Source organism: Ovis canadensis, chromosome 3 (genome assembly GCF_042477335.2).
Source record: "Ovis canadensis isolate MfBH-ARS-UI-01 breed Bighorn chromosome 3, ARS-UI_OviCan_v2, whole genome shotgun sequence".
In the NCBI taxonomy this organism is placed as follows: Eukaryota; Metazoa; Chordata; class Mammalia; order Artiodactyla; family Bovidae; genus Ovis; species Ovis canadensis.
This window is the reverse complement of record NC_091247.1, coordinates 10,371,652-10,390,656: the sequence shown is the minus strand read 5'-3', so window position 1 is coordinate 10,390,656 and position 19,005 is coordinate 10,371,652. Positions and strand designations below refer to the sequence as shown.

The 19,005-nt window shown below is 43.2% G+C and overlaps 1 long non-coding RNA gene across 1 annotated transcript; it reads right to left on the bottom strand.

Annotated features, from left to right (window-relative positions):
- Positions 1 to 710: 710 nt before the first annotated feature.
- On the bottom strand, positions 711 to 18,620 carry LOC138436608 (uncharacterized). Its single transcript, XR_011255495.1, has 4 exons — positions 18,366 to 18,620; positions 17,773 to 17,848; positions 11,984 to 12,047; positions 711 to 789 (listed from the first exon to the last, which is right to left on the bottom strand). It is a non-coding gene; the product is annotated as an uncharacterized lncRNA (long non-coding RNA).
- Positions 18,621 to 19,005: the final 385 nt, after the last annotated feature.

Sequence of the window (19,005 nt, the reverse complement as noted above, 5' to 3'; positions counted from 1 at the left end):
AACTACTTTTTAAATATGATGTCTTTGAATCCTTAACACTGCCCTATGAGGTAAGTATTCTAATGAGTCCCATTTTATAGATGAGGAAGCTGAGATATGGGGGAGAGCTGTAATTTGCCCCAAATCCCCTGGTGAGGGAAGAGCTGGATTGAAACCTCTGAGCCTGGGCTCTTCCTATTTTCCCTTTACTCTTCTGCTTTTTCCCTCTTGCCTTCCATCAAACCACTTCTTCGAATGTCAGCATTCTTTGGACCTTGTCTTCTAGACTCTCTCTTCCCTAAAAAACAACCAGCCTTGGGACTTCCCTGGTGGTCCAGGGGCTAAGACTGCACACTCCCAAAGCAAGGGGCCCTGAGTTTGATCCCTGGTTGGGAAACTAGATCCCACATGCTCCAACTAAGACCCGGAAAAGCCAGAAAAAAAAGCAAAAAAAACCCAAACATAAAAACCCCCGCCTTAGCCAGAGCCCCACCACTGCCCCAAGGAACTCGCCCCAACCTGGGGATGGGAGTAGAAGAGTCAGGCAACTCAGCTGTGGCAACCTAAAGAACAATTTAGTTTAATGCTCTGCTCACATTCAGGAAAAGCAAGTTGCTTCTCTTAACTGGTAGTGTCATTAAAAACTAAAAAAGCATGAACACACTGAATGTGAATTTTTCCATGTTATCAATTCTGGGTAAAACATTGCTTGTGCTGACCATTGCAGATTACCTTTCAGGAGCCAGAAGGCAGCATGGAAGAAACATGTTGCTTAGAGGACAAACGGAAACAATGCCTGCAGAGGACACTCTAGAAGTGAGAAGGGGAATAAAGTATCAGAACTTCATTATCACAAGAAAATAGTGTGGTTTGGATTTGTGCATACAACACGCTATAAAACCAGAATAGGAATTTAAAACTTGCCTTAAAATTTCCCTCTCACATTTATGGAATAATTAAATCACTTTTGCATGTACCCATGTCCTCTGAAGGTAACACTGACCCTAAGCAGTAGCTGCTATGCTGCTGCTAAGTCACTTCAGTCGTGTCCGACTCTGTGCGACCCCAGAGATGGCAGCCCACCAGGCTCCTCCGTCCCTGGGATTCTCCAGGCAAGAGCACTGGAGTGGGTTGCCATTGTTGTACCCATTTCAGAGATGCAGAACTGAGGCTTAGAGAAGCAAATTGTTCAAGATCACCTGCAAAGCGAGTATTTAAACTCAGATGTTCTGAAAGCTTCATCTCGTAACTATAAAATGCCTATCTGTCCCATATAAAGACCTTGTGAAGATCAGGTAGATGTTTAAACAGAAGTTGTATGAGTCACTGTATATTAAACATCCTTTAGAAATACAGCAGAGAAGGCAATGGCACCCCATTCCAGTACTCTTGCCTGGAAAGTCCCATGGATGGAGGAGCCTGGTAGGCTGCAGTCCATGGGGTCGCTGAGGGTCGGACATGACTGAGCTACTTCACTTTCACTTTCCACTTTCACTTTTAACTTTCATGCATTGGAGAAGGAAATGGCAACCCACTCCAGTGTCCTTGCCTGGAGAATCCCAGGTATGGGGGAGCCTGGTAGGCTGCCATCTATGGGGTCACACAGAGTTGGACACGACTGAAACGACTTAGCAGGAGCAGCAGCAGCAGCAGAAATACAGACTTTCCTGAGTAGAAATAGTCATCTTCCCCCTATCCATTTTCAAGCCCCCTGAAAAGAATACCCAGAGAGTAAATGGTTTCTAACTGGAAGCAGATGATGGTAAACCACAAAACATTTAAACCTTATCAAGTTTTCCTATGCTACATTTTACTTTAATTTTTCTCACTTAATGTAGATTACTTTATTATTTTATTCCTAAATTAAAATTTTATTTTTCTCAAAGTAATTGTGCACAGAGATTAATTTTAAGACCCAAAGGCTTATAACAAAAAGCTCTTATACTGTATTTTCTGTCACTTTCTTCTCCCTGATTCTGGTCCTCAGGATATAATATGGCTGCTAGGCTGTGAGATTTTTTAAAGGCCCAATTTGTCCCTTTCTATTTGTTTTGGTTTGTTGTGTGTGTGTGTTTGATGAAAGTTGTGGTAGTTTATAGCATTTCTTTTACGATGAAATCATTACTGTTAGAGAAAGGTAAAAATGCACTATCTCAAGCCAACATACCCTCTTTTTTGTTTTGGTAATTAAAATTTTAATTTTTAAACCAAAGCTACAAATAAGATTTGTTTAATACGCCAAATGGTTCTAGCCACAAGTCTGGTGTCTGCTACATCATGGCAGGTCGGTCCTCAATAAATGAGGGAAAATCGCAACCATTTTACACTGACGTGAAGATCCCGGTGGTGCCTGATCGCGCGGCAGCATCTGCTTCTTTCCCTCTCGGATACAAAGCGGGCAGAGTCAACTTTATAAATCCTATTACAGAAATAGGCATCTTTCCCCAAAGGGTGCATAAGCATGCACGCTTTCCTACAATATCTGAAATACCAAATGAAGCACATTTAAAAATTTTTTTTCTTATGGTTTGAATAGAGTATGAGAATGCATTTCCTTTTGAGCTGGATCCTAAGATCCGGCCAAATACCTAACTAGGGAAATGCTCACACATCCCACAGTGCGCGTTGACATGAAAGACTTTGCTTTTCTCCTCAACAAGAAACCCCCAGAGCCTTTCGTTGCATGATTGAAGGTGCCAAGGCTCTTCGGTCACTGGCTAAGAGGTGGTGTTTTGCATCGAGAGATCTGTACAGGGTGCACGCGTGCTCTGCGCGGCGCAAAATCGCCACGGCTACGCAGGAGGCTCTTCCTAATTTGGACGCATTTGAGCCGACAATGGCACCATTTTCAGTGATTGGGCTTTTGTTCTAACTCAGACGCGAAAGGGCTTTAAGGTGATTTTTGTACTTGTAGTTTTATTGCCTGAATATCCAATTTTTAGTTTTCATTATCTTATACAGGACATGGTATAGGATCTGAATCTTTTTGAAATTAATTGCCATGTAAATAAAACATATTTCTGTAGAATGCACTTACTCATCATTAGCATGCGAGAGTTTCCAGTAAAATATCTTTAGTATTATTTTTATTATTAACATATTTACACTGTCACTCCAGCCCTGCACCCTTTGTGAATCTGTTTTTAAAATAAATATGACCTGATACCAGAGTGATTGGTGCAATAAAAATGCATGATGTGAAATTAATCAAATATGGTTGGGTTCAATTTATAAGGGACACATTAAGAAAAATTATTTCTTGTTCGGGTATGCCACTCTAGTGAATCAAACAGAACTGTGTATATTTCAGCAAGATACATGTAAAATCTATTCATTCAACAAACATTTATTATGCATTTACCGTGTGCATCATAGGGGATAAAAACCAAGCTGAGCAAACAAATTCACACATGAAACAACTGAAGACCATAAGCAACTGCATAATTGTGGAATATACGTTCATGATCCAAGGATTGCAGAAACAAAAGCTAAAGTAGCGGCAGTGTAGAGCCCTGGTAAAGGGTGTGGGCCTCTGGATTTATTTCAGTTTTTTTCAGGAAGTGGCCATTAATTTTTGTGTGAAAAAATGAGAGCAGAGAGGCATAATTCATTGTGAAGATAGGTTTTATATTCTGTATATGTGAAGGAAATAAATTTCTAATGCAATAAAACAGAATGGAAAAAAGAAAGAAAAAAAACCCCTGCTTGGTCTTTAGAGTCAAACAGACATGGGTTCAAATCTCAGCTCTGTTACTTACTAGCTGGGTGACCTTGGGTCTATTCTTTGGTTTTGTAGAGCTTTGGGTTTTCTTATTTACAATATGGAGACAGTAAGGTCTTTCTAATAGGATTGTTGTGAGAATTAATTGAGATGATGTCCTCTGTAAGCATTCACTAAGTTTGTTATCATAGTGGGGCTGAGGGCAGTCAGAGATGTGTTGAAAACTGCTATTGCCAGAGTTGTTGACAAAGATGAATGGTTGGAGATGGTGTTCTAGGTGGAGGAGACAGTATGGACAGAAGCTGGAAGATAGGGCTGGAAACCAAGTATTCCATTCATTTCCAGGGATGGGGTTCTGCTTTCATCCTACAAGAGAGCCAGCTGAGTAGAGATAAGCCAAGTACTCAAGGACAATATCACTACCATTCAGGTGGCTTAAACATAAAGAATTTCTAGACAGATTAGCAGGGTGTATCCCTGGAGAACACCTGCAATCACTGAGCCATAGTGGGATAGAACTCAGGACACAAGACTGATCATCTTAAAGGCTGGACTTCCTCTGCCTTTTTCAGTACTGTACACTACAGCCTCGTACAGCGTCTTGTCCATGGGAAGCAATCAATAACCACTTGATGAATGAATGAGTAAACCCTGTGTCTATAAAATGCAAACAACTTTTTACTTACTAGCTACATAAACTCAAGCCCCGTGCCTCCATTTCTTGAACTGTAAAACAGGATAAGTACCTATTGACCTCTCAGGACTGTTATGAATGTCAAATACATTAATGTTTGTAAAGGGCTAAGAACAGTGCCTGGCACCTGGTCAGTTCTATATCAGTGTTTTTAAAATACAAAATAAATAACAATGTTAAAGGGTTCTGTGTGGAACTTTTCTGGCAGTCCAGGGGTTAAGATTCTGCCTTCCAATGCAGGAGCATGGGTTCAAACGCTGGTCAGAGAACTAAGGTCTTGCATGCCTCGGGGTGTGGCCAAAATTTTTTAAGGGGGAGGAGTCTTATGAAAATTAAATTTAAAAATGCTTGCAGGCAATAAGTATTTGTGGAGGGAAGTGAAGAGGGAAGGACCTGCCAATACTGAAACCCCACCCCAAGCAGGCTCAGAAGTACCCAGGTGCAGACTTAACAGGACCTAATGAATCTAGGATTTGTCTTCTCGAGCCAAGCATGCAGTGGGCCTGGGGGAGCCCTAGACCTACCTGTCCTCCTGCTTTCATCTCCCCTCCCCAAACTCACTGGTACCAGATGATACCTTTAACCCAAGGCTGTGACCTGGGTCCCACACTATCAGCCCTGGACTACTCTAGGCCCCTACATGGCTGTATCCATCTTTGTACTCATGGCCAACAGCTGAAGTCTTACTTCCAGTGAGATGGAATAGCTCCTCATCCCTTTCCATTCTCCTTCCTCCTCAGAGTGATAGTCCTGCCGCCTTTGTGGATCACAACTTCCCAGAAATCCTATTGGTCCCAACCACCAGAGAGGACCCCTTGGCTATCAACACAAGATGGGCTGAAACAGGGCCCACCATGCCCATTGGATATTATTGTTCAGATGGCTGCTCACCCTCCCTGGCATCAGCCATCAGATTAGTCAGGCCACTGAGCTCAAACTCTGCCAACTCAATAATTCATTCATCTGTTCATAAGTTCATTCTCATATTCATTTGAATATTGGTAATTCAGTTCTTCCTCTCTGCCTAGATGGAGACACTGAGATCATTCACATAGTGTTCCTGCACTCAGAGAACTCACAATCTAGTCGGGGAGAGAGATAACTCACAATATAGGGTAATTAGGTGCAAAAAGATCCATATAGTCAAAGCGATGGCTTTTCCTGTAGTAATGTATGGATTTGAGAGTTGGACCATACAGAAGGCTGAGTGCCAAAGAACTGATGTTTTCAAAGTGTGGTGCTGGAGAAGACTCTTCAGAGTCCCTTGGACAGCAAGGATATCAAACCAGTCAATCCTAAAGGAAATCAACCCTGAATTCACTAGAAGGACTGATTCTGAAACTGAAGCTCCAATACTTTGGCTACCTAATGCGAAGAGCTGGCTCATTGGAAAAGACCCTGATGCTGGGAAAGATTGAAGGCAGGAGGAGAAGGGGATGACAAAGGATGAAATGGTTGGATGGCATCACTGACTCAATGGACATGAGTTTGAGCAAACTCCAGGAGATAGTGAAGGACAGGGAGGCCTGGCTGCTGCAGTTCATGGGATCGCAAAAAGTCAGACATGACTTAGTGACTGAACAACAACAAAGTGCAAAAATAGAAATATATAGAAGGTAGGTGAGACAAGGGAGACTTAGTACTCTTATCTGGGAGAATCAGGGAAGCATTTCCAGAAAAGAGACATTTGAGATGGATTTTTGGAGATGGAATCAGATAAGATCAGAATCATTTTAGATTGAGGGGTGAAAAGGCATGGAGGGATCAAAGGGAAGAACTGGGCTCTAAGATAAGGTTGGAGAGAAGCTGGGAGAAGTGGGCAGAGACCAGATGATGGAGAAGGTTGAACATAGGGCCAAGGAGCTTAAACCTAATGCTTTTTGGTGAAGGGATGTAGGGGACCCTGTGTAGTGTTGCCAGGCTCCCCCTTCACTGGAAGGCTGGTTGCCATGGTTGCTGGGAACGCCATCCAGAGGCAATCATCTGCTGTCAGGCCCATTTAGCGATTCCCTCTGCAGCAGAGAGCCACCTCATCCAAGGTCATGCCCTTCTCTGGCAGGACAGCTGACATTCTAGGACTGATGGATACAGCAGTATAAAGGCCCAGCCCTCGGGGCCCAGCTCTGGACAACTCCGAAGGCCTATTTTAGTTCAAAAGGTTCCCGTGGGTTTGGCTCAGGCTGTCAATTGTTCGACATTGAAGTTCGACTTCTCCCCGCCCCACCCCCAGTCCCTCCTGCTTTCTTCCCTTCTCTCCCATAGGAATCACGACCAAGAGCAGCGTCTCCCTGGGCATGGACATCACCCTCTCTACTCAGAACTTCATTCATCAAGCGTCCACCTCTCCATATCTCCTACTACAAGCTCCTACCTGTGAGGTCTTCATTCTCTTTCATACCCCCTACAGGTTCGCAAGTCCATGTGGCCTTCCAGTTCCTGCCCTCTAGCTCTCCTCTGCTTGCCAGGTGCTGCTGCTGCTGCTGCTGCTAACTCGCTCAGTCGTGTCTGACTCTATGTGACCCCATAGACGGCAGCCCACCAGGCTCCCCTGTCCCTGGGATTCTCCAGGCAAGAACACTGGAGTGTGTTGCCATTTCCTTCTCCAGTGCATGAAAGTGAAAAGTGAAAGTGAAGTCACTCAGTTGTATCTGGCTCTTTGCGACCCATGGACTATAGCCTACCAGGCTCCTCTGTCCTTGGGATTTTCCAGGCAAGAGTACTGGAGTGGGGTGCCATTTCCTTCTCTGCTTGTCAGGTGAGTTTCTCCAAAAAGCTGTCAACTTCCAGTCTGCAGTTCCCCCTACAAAATCATTCCTTTGGTGACCCCAATGAACATCTGCCACACCCCCCATCTCCACTAAAACCTTTCACCAGGGCGCCAATGCTCACCATGTCTTTAAATTCAGCGGACGCCTCTTTGACCATAACTCAGCTGAACCGTTGACTTCTCTCTTCTTAAAACACCCTTAGTTTCTGTGCTGCTGTGCTTTCTAGTCTTTCTCCCACCTTACAGTGGCTCCTTTTTTTCTCCATCTGTCCCTAAATTATTGGTGCTCTGTCACAGATCCTCATTTTTCTCACTTCTCACACTCTTTCCGTGTGATCTCATTCACTGTCATGACTATTAACACCATCGAGATGTTAATAATTCCTAAATCTCTCTTTCTAGTGCGGACATCTTGCCTGAGCATTAGATCCGCAACTGCCCACCGGACATCGCCCCCGGGTCATTCCGCAGGCTCCACAGGCTCCAACAACTGAATTTGTCACCCTCTCCTCAAGCCTTCATCTTTCTCATCAGTAAATCTCTGCTTCTGCTGTTCCCCAGTTCTTCTTACCCAAATTCCCCAGGACCTCCCTGATCATGCTCCACCAGCTTCATCCTCAAGCTTAACCCACTTCCCTGACTCCTGAGTCAAATTACGCCTAATTCAAAGTTGAGTCATCTATTGGGAGCCAGGTTGTAGGGGCTCAGTTAAGAATGGGGCTCTTGGGACTTCCCTGGTGGTCTAATAGCCAAGACTCTGCACTCCCAATGCAGGGGGCCCAGGTTTGATCCCTGATCAGGGAACTAGATCCTGCATGCTGCAACTAAGAGTTCACATGCCACAGTGAAGATCAAAGATCCCCACAAGCCACAACCATGAAGATCCTGTGAAGCCAAAAAAGAATGGGGCTCTTGAAAGACTCCCCAACAACGTAGAACCAGAAACTGCACAGCCTTCAGGACCCTGGAGCTGTCCAGCTCCTTGTCTACCTTGTCCCCAGCCTCCCTCTTTTACGGGCTGCACTGTTTTCTTCTTTCTGAGACTGTTCTGTTTATAAGTGGTTTTTTCGGCTTCTCGCTTTGCTATTGACTAAACATACTGACTTGGAGGTCTGGGGGTTACATGTCCTCGATTCAAATAGCCAGCAAACAAATCAGTGTCTTCCAGATGCAAGGGCATCAGTTTCTCAGAAGAGAAATGGTTGGGGTTAGCTCCAGTCAAATGCTCACTGCTGGTCTGATAAGCTACGGCTAGGAGAGTTGGGCTCTGGCATAGGAAACGTGGTTATAGGGACACATAAGGATAGATGTGAAGTTTAAGAGGAAGTAGTGTTGTGTTGAGCAGTTAAATGACATGATTTTACAGCCCTGAATAATCACAGGTGACCAACATTCCCAAGATGTAGAAAATGTAATTTTAGGCAAATATCTAACTTTTTTTTTTACTATCTTATAGCTTTGTAAGGATCATTTATTTATTTCATCTCCTTTCCTCTTTCCATCTTACTGTGCTAATGAGTAGCAACAAAATAGGAAGAATATTATAATGAAAATATTCCATGAGACTGTTTCTAAAAACTAAAATCTTGAATATACACTTGAATATTACTTTCTCCCATAACACAGTTATTAATTATAATAATAAAATGAAAGGTGTTTGAGTGCATTTTAATCTTTTCTGCATTAAAATCTGACCTAGAAATTCAAAATAGAAGATAATCAAAAGTATCATCTACTTGCTTCTGACAGAAGGAAGTTTATAACTGGTGCATAACATCACCAGGAAATCTTTGATGGCCCCCTTATGGTTAAAAAAATTTTTTTTAGAAAATTTATTTTCAGATCAGCATATTGTAGCATAATTCTTAAAGAAACTTTTACTTTAAATCAGTTTTATTGTAAGCCTAGAAAAGAAACGGGACTACAAGATGAACAAAATCTTGACAAGAAGCTAGTGAGAGAAAAAGAAATATACTGTGGGACCACTTGGTTTTAAGAAATGAAACTCTGGATTTATGTATCAGCTTAAAAAAAAAAATCTCTCTAGGCACGCTGTTCAGCAACTGTTTAGATCTTATCTGAAAATTTTAGTCTGTTTCAAATAAAAGCAGATTTCTTTGTTTCAAGATAGTGATTTTGTGATTCTTTAGTTAAAAAAAATGTTTCTTAAGCATCAATTAGCTACCAATTAGCAACAACTAGGTATTTGTCAGGTATCGAATATCAAAAGAGCTTTTTTTCAAGGTGTAGAGTATATAAGATACATTACTAGAAGCTACATTAAAAAGTACAGCCTCTATGGAAAATAGTAAGGCAGTTCCTGATAAAACTTTGAAATGGAATTACCACATGATCCAGCAATTCTACTTACAGGTATATACAGGAAAAAAATGAAAGCAAGAACTCAGACACTTGAACACTCCTGTTTGTAACAGCATTATTTATGATAGCTAAAATGTGAAAACAACCAAGCAGTCCTTTGATGGATGAATGAATAAACAAAATGTGATATAGACACATGGATGGACTATTATCCAGCCTTAAAAAGGAAGAAACTCTACAGGAAATGCTACAGCATGGATGAACCTTTAAGATTTTACACTAACTGAAATAAGCCAGTCACAAAAGGACAAAATATTGTATGATTCCATTTATGTAAGGTACTTATTGCAAATTTATAGATACATAAGCCAGTGGTGGCCAGGGGCTGGGGGGAGGAGTGACGGGGAGTGAGAGTTCAATGGGTACAGAGTTTCAGTTTTGAAAGATGGAAAAGTTCTGGAGGTGGATACTGGGGATGGGCCCATCAGTGTGAATGTGCTCAATGCTATTGGCTGAAATAAAGATTTTTAAATGGTTAAAATGATGTTATGTCTATTTAAATACAATTTTAAAAAAAAGGGTACACATTTATAAGAACCTGAGTGATACTTGGAACTCAAAATGAAGGATTTACTTCCTTTTGGGGCTTAAAAAGGGTTTCTAGTGGCGACACTAGAGCAGGGAGGCAATATGTATGGTGGAAATGGTTGGAAATTTCTAGTTCCAGTTCCACTCTGTCACTTAGTAATGGGGGGATCTTAGGATAGGTAACATAACCCCCTTATAGGCAGCGTAACATGGGGGTTATTCGCAAGAATGCTGAGCCAGAAGGCTTGCTTGAGTCATAGTTCATTCACCAGCCACGTGGCCTCAGTCAAGTTATTTGACATCTCTAGGTCTCAGTTTCTCTAACAATGAGTAGGGAGGTCAATGCCCAGTTCATAGGGTTGTCATGAGGGTTTAACTAGATCAAGCATGAGAAACCATTAGCACAGTGCCTGCCGCAAACTAAGTGCTCAATAAGTGTCAGTAGCTTGTTATTTTCTGAGTCTTATCTACAACACTGGTTTCATATGACTTGTCTTAAGATCTTTGAGCTATTTTGAGGCTTGGTAGAGATACTGTAAGTGAAACAGGTTAGACAGCATTATTGAAGAGGGTAAACGTTGGGTATGCATTCTACTGAAGGGAACAGTATAAGGAAAAGGAAGAACTCTCTAAGTGTGGGGCATTAGGACTGATTAACACATTGAGCATATGGGAACAGGGGGGAAGATGGCTAGAGAGACAGAACTGGGAGAGCTTATTTAGGGCCTTGAAGGCCTGGCTAAGAAGCACATCACAGAGGCAGATCCAATGTGAGATGGGGCAAGGGTCATGCCATGATCTGACCTGGCGTTGAGAATTAAATTTGGAGGATGATGCCTCCCTTGGTCAGGTTGAACTGCTGTAACAAAATACTTTAGCTTGGGTGGTATAAACCACAGTCATTCATTTCTCACAGTTCTGAAGCTGGGGAAACCTGAGAGATGCCAGCATGTGGGATTCTGATAAGAGCCCTCTACCTGGCTTGCAGATGACTGCCTTCCCTCTGTATTCTCACATGGCAGAGAGGGGAAGCTCTGGTATCTCTCTTTTTTTTTTTTTTGGTGGCTATGCTGGTTATGCGGACTTCTCTCGTGGATCACACGCTCAGTAGTTGCAACACGCAGGCTAGTTGCTCTAAGGCATGTGGGATCTTAGTTCCCCATGCGTGTGTGCTAAGTCGCTTCAGTCTGTACGACACTTTGCGACCCCATAGACTGTAGCCTGCCAGGCTTCTCTGTCCATGGGATTCTCCAGGCAAGAATACTCGAGTGGGTTACCATTTTCTCCTCCAGGGGATCTTCCGAGGGATAGAATCCACCTGTCTTACATCTCCTGCATTGGCAGGTGGGTTCCTTACCACAAGCGCCACCTGGGAAGCCCTTAGTTCCTCTACCAGGGATCAAACCCGCATTTACTCAACAATTAGACATTTAGCCACTTCTGTATGGCTTCCCCAATGGCTCAACAGATAAAGTATTTTTGCTAGGAGAATCCCATGCACAGAGGAGCCAGGCGGGCTGCAGTCCATGGGGTCACAGAGTTGGACATGACTGAGCGCATGCGCACACACATACTGCATTGGTTGGCAGACTGCTTACCACTGCGCCAACAGCGAAGTCCTCTTCCTTTTCTCATAAGGGTATTAATCTCAACCTGGAGTCCCCACCTTCATGACCTCATTTAAATCTGACTGCCTCCAGTGTTCTTGCCTGGAGAATCCCAGGGACGGCAGAGCCTGGTGGGCTGCTGTCTACGGGGTCGCACAGAGTCAGACACGACTGAAGTGACTTAGCAGCAGCAGCAGCAGCCTTCCAAAGGCCTCACCTCTTAATGCTAACACATTATGGGTCATGGCTTCAATTTACTAATTTGGGGATAGGCACAGTCCATAGCAGCTCCCAGTGACACTTACCTCCTGATAATCATGTTCTGAGTCATCCTCTTCCCCTGGAGTGTAGGTTAGATCTAGTGACTTGCTTCAAATAAAGAGAACACAGCAGAAGTGTTAGTATGCCACTTATGAAATGAGGTTATAAGAAGACTGACTTCTGAGACTCCCCTGGTGGTCCACTAGCTAGGACTCTGTGCTCTGTACAGGGGGCCTGGGTTTGATCCCTGGTTGGGGAACTAGATCGCACATGCTGCAACTAAAGAGTCTGCATCCCACAACTAAAAAAAAAAAAAGACCGACTTCCCTCTTGCCTGCCCTTTCTTGCTCTCTGGCTTCCTCACTCTTTTGGAAGCCAGCAATCATGTTGTGAGCTGTCCTATGGAGAGACCCAGAGATTGAGGTACTGATGTTTCCGGCCAACAGTCATTGAGCACCTGAGAGCAGTCAATAGCCATGTGAATGAGCTAGGAAGTGGATCCTCCTCCTGGCGAGCTTTGAAGTGACTATAAGCCCTGGGTGTCACCTTGTTTGAAGCCTTTCGAGAGCGCCTAGGTCAGAGGCACCCAGCTAAATTATATCCAAATTCTTAACATACAAAACTTTAAGATAATAACTGTTTGTTGTTTTAAACATTCAAGTTTTGGGTACTTTATTACATAGCAATAGCTAATTAATCCAGAGACCAATAAGACTGCCCTCACTTCAGATGACAGCTGCAAGTTCAAGGTTCCCCAGACCACCTGCACTTTTGACCAACTTGCTACAAGTTTGGGTGTTCCCATGACTCCCTCAGGTTCAATTCTATCTGGAAGGACAGAGAACTCTGAAAAGCACTACACTTATAATTATAGGTTTATTGTAAAGGATATAAATCAGGACCAGTCACATGAAGAGACACATAGGTCAAGGTCCTGAATGCAGGCTCTCTCCCCACAGTGTCAGTGTGTTTACCAACCAGGAAGCTCCAGTGAGTTTTGGTATATAGGGTTTTTATTAGGGTTTCATTATGTAGGCATGATTGGTTGATTCATTGGCCACAGGACTGAACTTCATCTCCAGTTCCCTTTCCTTCCTGGGAGGATAAGCTGGTTTAAAGCCCCAAACCTCTTGTTACATGGTTGGTCTTTCTGTTGATCAGCTCCTAATCCTGAGTCTTCTTGTTAGCATAAACTTGGGTGCGAACGAGGGGCCTAACAAAGATAATCCTGCTGTGCTCAGTGACTCAGTCGTGTCCCATTCTTTGTGACCCCATGGACTATAGTCCACAAGGCTCCTCTGTCCATGGGATATTCCAGGCAAGAATACTGGAGTGGGTTGCCATTTCCTCCTCCATGATAGACACTCCTATATCTTGGCAAATTTCAAAGATTTTAGAAGTTATCTCCCTAGGGACCTAGGACAAAGATCAGATATTTTTTGGGTTATATCTTCTGACCTGTAGGAGATCATATTTTACATCAGGCACTGTGTTAGGCTATTCTTCCATCTTTCCATCCTTTATATATTAACAGTGTGAGATTAGATTTGCTGGAAGTAGTGGAAAACCCAACCAATAGGAATTTTATTATTATTTATTTTTATGATTTTAAGGGTTTTTTTTTTTTAATTCTTCATTTATTTTTGGCTGTGCTGTGTCTTTGTTGCTCTCCAAGGGCTTTCTCTAGTTGCAGCAAGTAGGGACTACTCTCTACCCATTCTGTTGGCTTCTCATGGGCACTAGGGCACATGGGCTCAGTAGCTGTACCGAATGAGCTTAGTTGCCCCACGACATGTGGAATCTTCCTGGGCCAGGGATTGAACCTATGTTCTCTGCATTGACAGGCAGATTTTTAACCACTGGATCACCAGGGAAGTTCAGGAACAATAAAATAGAAATTAGATTTTCTCACATAACTAGAATTAGCAATTTAGTTTTGTTCAGATACTCAACAATGTCTTCAGGAACCTAAGTGAAAGTGAAAGTGAAGTGTCCGACTCTTTGTGGCCCGGTGGAATAGTAGCCTACCAGGCTCCTCCCTCCACGGGATTCCCCAGGCAAGAGTACTGGAGTGGGTTGCCATTTCCTTCTCCAGGGGATCTTCCTGACCCAGGGATCGAACCCGGGTCTCCCGCATTCCAGGCAGATGCTTTAACCTCTGAGCCACCGGGGAGGCCCTTATCAGGAACCTAGGCTCTCCATATCTCTCTGCCCCACTTAGTTTATATTTATTTTTAATAATGTTTTATTTTAGAATATTTACAGAAAAATGATAAGATAGTACAGAGGGTTCTCCAGTATCTCCCACCTGGTTTCCCTTATTATTAACATCTTATAATAATACAGTATGCTTGTTTAATGTACAATTAATGAGCCATTAGTGATATATTATTGTTAACAAAAGTCCATAGTTTATTCAGATTTCTTTAGTTTTTACCTAAATGTCCCTTTTCTGTTCCAGAAACCAATCTGGGACACCATTTTACATTTAGCTGTCATATCTCCTTAGACTCTTCTTTTAGACTGTCCTTTTCCTTTAAATCAGGAGACAAATCTATCCCTCTGATAGGTTCAGAAAGCAGGAGATGAGATGATCATACTCAACTTGGAACTTGACTGAGACTGAGCACATTGCCATCAGAATAATCAGGGTTCTACCAGTACGGAAGGAGGTGGGCCAGTGGATAACAGCAATTGACAGTGTTGGCCCCAAGTGTCTACTATGCATGAGACTGCACTCTACCAGGTGTTATGAGGAATGAAAGGACATTAAAGATGGGGCTTTCTATCAAACCTTTCAGAAATTATGTATTCCAATAATTATTCTCTTTTAAGCACCTCATAGGGACATCCTGGGTGGTCCAGAGGTTAAGAATCCACCTACCAATGTAGGGGACTTGGGTTTGATCCCTGGTGGGGCAATCAAGCCTGCACACCACAACTAGAGAGAAGCCTGTGAACCACAATGAAGAACCTGTGTGCTGCAACTAAGATCCGATGCAGTCAAAAATAAATTAAAATAAATATTTTTTAAAGGAGGGTGAACTGTTGTCTCACTGATCCTTTGGTTGCTCAGTCAAATATATTTTCAGAAGTGAAGATTTGTCACAGGTAACATGTGCTAACAACTGTAAAGACCACTTTTAAAGAATCATTCCCAAAGTGATGGAGCAGTGATATATTTGGGAATAAGGATTTAGTCAGTTTCCCCAAAAGGACTTCTTAGACATCTAAGGTTTTTTTTTTTTTTTTTTTTTAATTGGACTGTGCCAGGTCTTAGTTGCAGCATACGAGATCTAGTTCCCTGACCAGGGATCAAACTTGGGCCCCCTGCATTGGGAGCTCAGAATCTTAGCCGTTGGGCCAACAGGGAAGTCTCGACATCTTAGTTTTTGTTTTTTAAAGTCAAATCAGTCATGTGATGGTCCATCTCAAAATATATACTTTGTCCTTAACATGCAAATGAACTAGGTGAGGAAACGGGTGAATTGAGAGAAAACAACATAGGTCCATCCAGTATGGTGGTAAATTACCTATTATAGGCAATATATTCAGCCAGAGTTTAGAGCAGATGATTAGTGAAGGCAGGCATGGCTGGAAAGCCTCAGAGAGGCAAGGTCCTAGATGGCTATGAAGAATAGCCTTGCTGGGCTTTATTCTTCAATTTCCCTGCTCTACTGCCATGAGACCTAGATTTCTCTAATCTCTCATAGAGTTAACCTCTTTTTATTAAGTGCTTGGTTATTTTCATCAATTTACAGTTTACCTGTCAAAGCCTTGTGATTTTTAATCCGATGTTGTTGTGTTAGTCGCTCAGTTGTGTCCAACTGTTTGCAACCCTATGGACTGTAGCCAGCTAGGTTCTTCTGTCCATGGGATTCCCCAGGCAAGAATATTGGAGTGGATGGCCATTCCCTTCTCCAGGGAATCTTCCGACCCAGGGATTGAACTCCGGGTCTCCTGCATTTCAGGCATTTACTGAGTCACCCAGAGAAGCCCTTGATTGAATTATATATATATATATATATATATATATATATATATATATATATACACACACACACATATACATTTTTTGGGGGGCAGTGTTTCATAGGGTGGGCTTTGTAGCCACACAGATCAAGATTTGAATCCAAGGTCTAATACCAACTGACTTGGAGGTCTTATATAAGTTTCTTACCCTCTTTCAGTCTGTTTCCTTATATTTAATAATTTCACCTAGATTGGCCTGTTGTGAGATTGAAATAAGATGAAGTAAGAACACGGAGCACAATGTCCCACTCAGAGAGACTTCATGAAAATGGCATCTGCTGTGATGATCACTGTATTGGTAGAGGTGATGGTGTGATGGTATCGTTAATATGAACCAAACTCATGGAAAGGAATGAATATGAGAGAGTGGCCCCTACTTGGTTTTCACCACTTTTTCACTGTTAATTTTACATGAATGTACACTCACCAAAAATAAATTACATTTCCTTTGACTTTGTAATAATCACTGTCTTAGAAACAGCAAAGATGGATTTAGGTACTTAGAGAGGTTCTGTTCTATTATCTGTGAAGGCACCAACCATGTGACTCAGATTGCTGAGTGAGATAAGGCAACATCCCAAGTGAGAAACTCGAAAAAACACAGTAGATTGTGGGGGTATTCAGAATTAGGTGACACTGTTTATTGGGGCTTGGAAACCAATCTAAAAGAATTTATGCTTTAAATCGATAGTGGTTGTCAATAAGTCTGTGAAGGAATCCTTGCTAGGACCCCCTGGCTTTTACTGCAACTCATACTGACGATAACAAAAAGGGAAACCTCCCAAGCAGAAGGTCAATGTAATCCAATCACTTAATGCAGAATTATGGTATCAAGTTTCCACATCACTGAATGACCATGGGTTTAGAGGTGTGTGTCATAAAACAGCTGCGGGTGTGAGACATTTAACAAGTTGTTTTACTCCTAATTGCTGGCATTTGTTTAACTGTTTTCTTAATTCTAATTTATGTTTTTATGTTCTCGTTTGTTTACGTAGCCCATACATCCCATTTGCCTTTATTTGCGTGTTTCTTTAATTTTATTTACATTTTTATATATGTTGCATTGCTTACATAACTCATTGTTTGGAGAGGGCTAGAAATAACCATAAATCCCCGTTGCTAATTAGCCTCATCCTCATGACTGATTAGTCAAGATTACGAGCCTAGAAGGAAGACAGGGAGGAGGCCTGATAGTGAGTCACAGGATCATTGAATTTTAGAGCTGGAAGGAATTTAGAGCTGAAGGTATCTTTCAGATAGAATTCTGTGGTTTTACATCTTCATCTTTGGAGAATTATGGAAGATTGGCTGTTTGTTCTTGCTCCTGAATGCAAAAATATATAAGGATGTGGTGACAGTTTTGAAAAACACATTAAGAATAAAGAGAAAGTCCAATCAATGATGACTATGAGTAACCCATAATGGGGGCTCAAAAGAAGAATCAGAAACCTGACACATAAATGGGCTACAGAGGAGCTGGGAATATTAATGAACATAAGGGGGCTTGTTCTTTGGAAGTAAGAGGCAGAGTGGATTGTTTGGAACTCCCTCTCCAGCAGCTGTGCAGTTTGTAAAGATTTTAGCTTGCCTTACTGTAACGTTAGCTATTAGCTTTGCAGTGGGGAGTATTTAAAAGTACACACAACATACGAAGGAAAGAACCTGGAACCGAGTAGCCTGCTTCATTCCAAGAATCCATCTGGCATGTAAAGAACTGCTTGTCCTACATTAAACCCTGCAGAGTAAGAACCATTTTTCATACCTCACACCCCTATTTTTGGTTTCAGGTAAGGCAGCTTACTGAGTTTGGCGAAGAAACAAGAGGACTTTTCAGAACCACCTAACCGAAGGGTCCATCGAGGGTGAGCTCCATGGATCTAAAATGGGGAAAATATGAGGAAGCTCTGTTAGGGAAATTAGGTTAAGAGAAAGCTCAAGCGTCCACAAGAGCTGGAAGTCTAGACCCCCAAGTAATGTGAGCATTTAGTCGTTTGTAGGCAGAGTACAATGGAAGAAAAAGTGCTATATATATGACAATCTGTGGCTGGAGTCACCAACATTAAATGACTCATGGTGGTGGGGTAAATTTATAAGTAGAATCCAGTCTACACTGAAATAAATATTCTTTATAATAAAGTTCATTTTGCAGCTTTAGTCTATCTGGAGGTAGCTAAAAGCAGATCTTGCTGAAGGACTCCCTGGATTACCAGGAATTGCACATTGTATGAAAGGTTGTAAATTTATATTAGTCCTGGATATCAAACCCTTCCGCTCCTCCCGAATTCACTTTTCTCTGACACATTTTCATGTGCTCCTCTTTCAAGAAAAGTGTATATTACTCAGATCCGCTGAGTTTAGGCATCAAGCATGCAGGACAAAGGACTTCTACCTTACCTGGTCACCTCTTGAGGGACAGCGCAAGGCTAGAGCGCTGGAACCAACTCCGAGCAGTGACCTCTCGGTTACTATGGTGATCGCGGGGTGGGCGGGGTCACCATCCGCGGCGTCCCCGCCTCTCTGCCCAGGGCTTTTCGAACGCTCCAATAAGGATATCCCTTTCTTGACTCCGTCCCTCCTCTTTCGGCTCCGAGTGCGATTCGATTGGCCTGGGACGGGCGGCCGGGTACCCTGAGGATACCACCTCCCGACGGGAAGAGCAGGAAAGTGTACCAGGCGCTGTCCGAGGCGTGAAGCTCAGGGCGCTGCGGGGAAGCACATGGTTGGCCTTGGAGCGAGTTGCCTAGTGTCCCGTACACAACTCTTGGCACCTATGACTGCTAACACTAGGAGCAGAAATCAGGGTGCGGGAACGATGCCTGCGGGCTGGCCTATCCCGGGGGCCAGGACGCGATGAGGCTTGAGGGGACCGGGGGCGCGCTCTCGGGGGGCAGGGGCTCGGAGGCCAGAGGGGCAGGACCGAAGCCCGGGGGCGGTGCCAGCGCCGGCGGCGGGAGGCGCAAGGCCCAATGAGAGCGCGCGCCGCCCCCGGGGGCGGGGCGTGCGGAGCGCTCTCCCGCCCTCCTCTGGCCCCCGC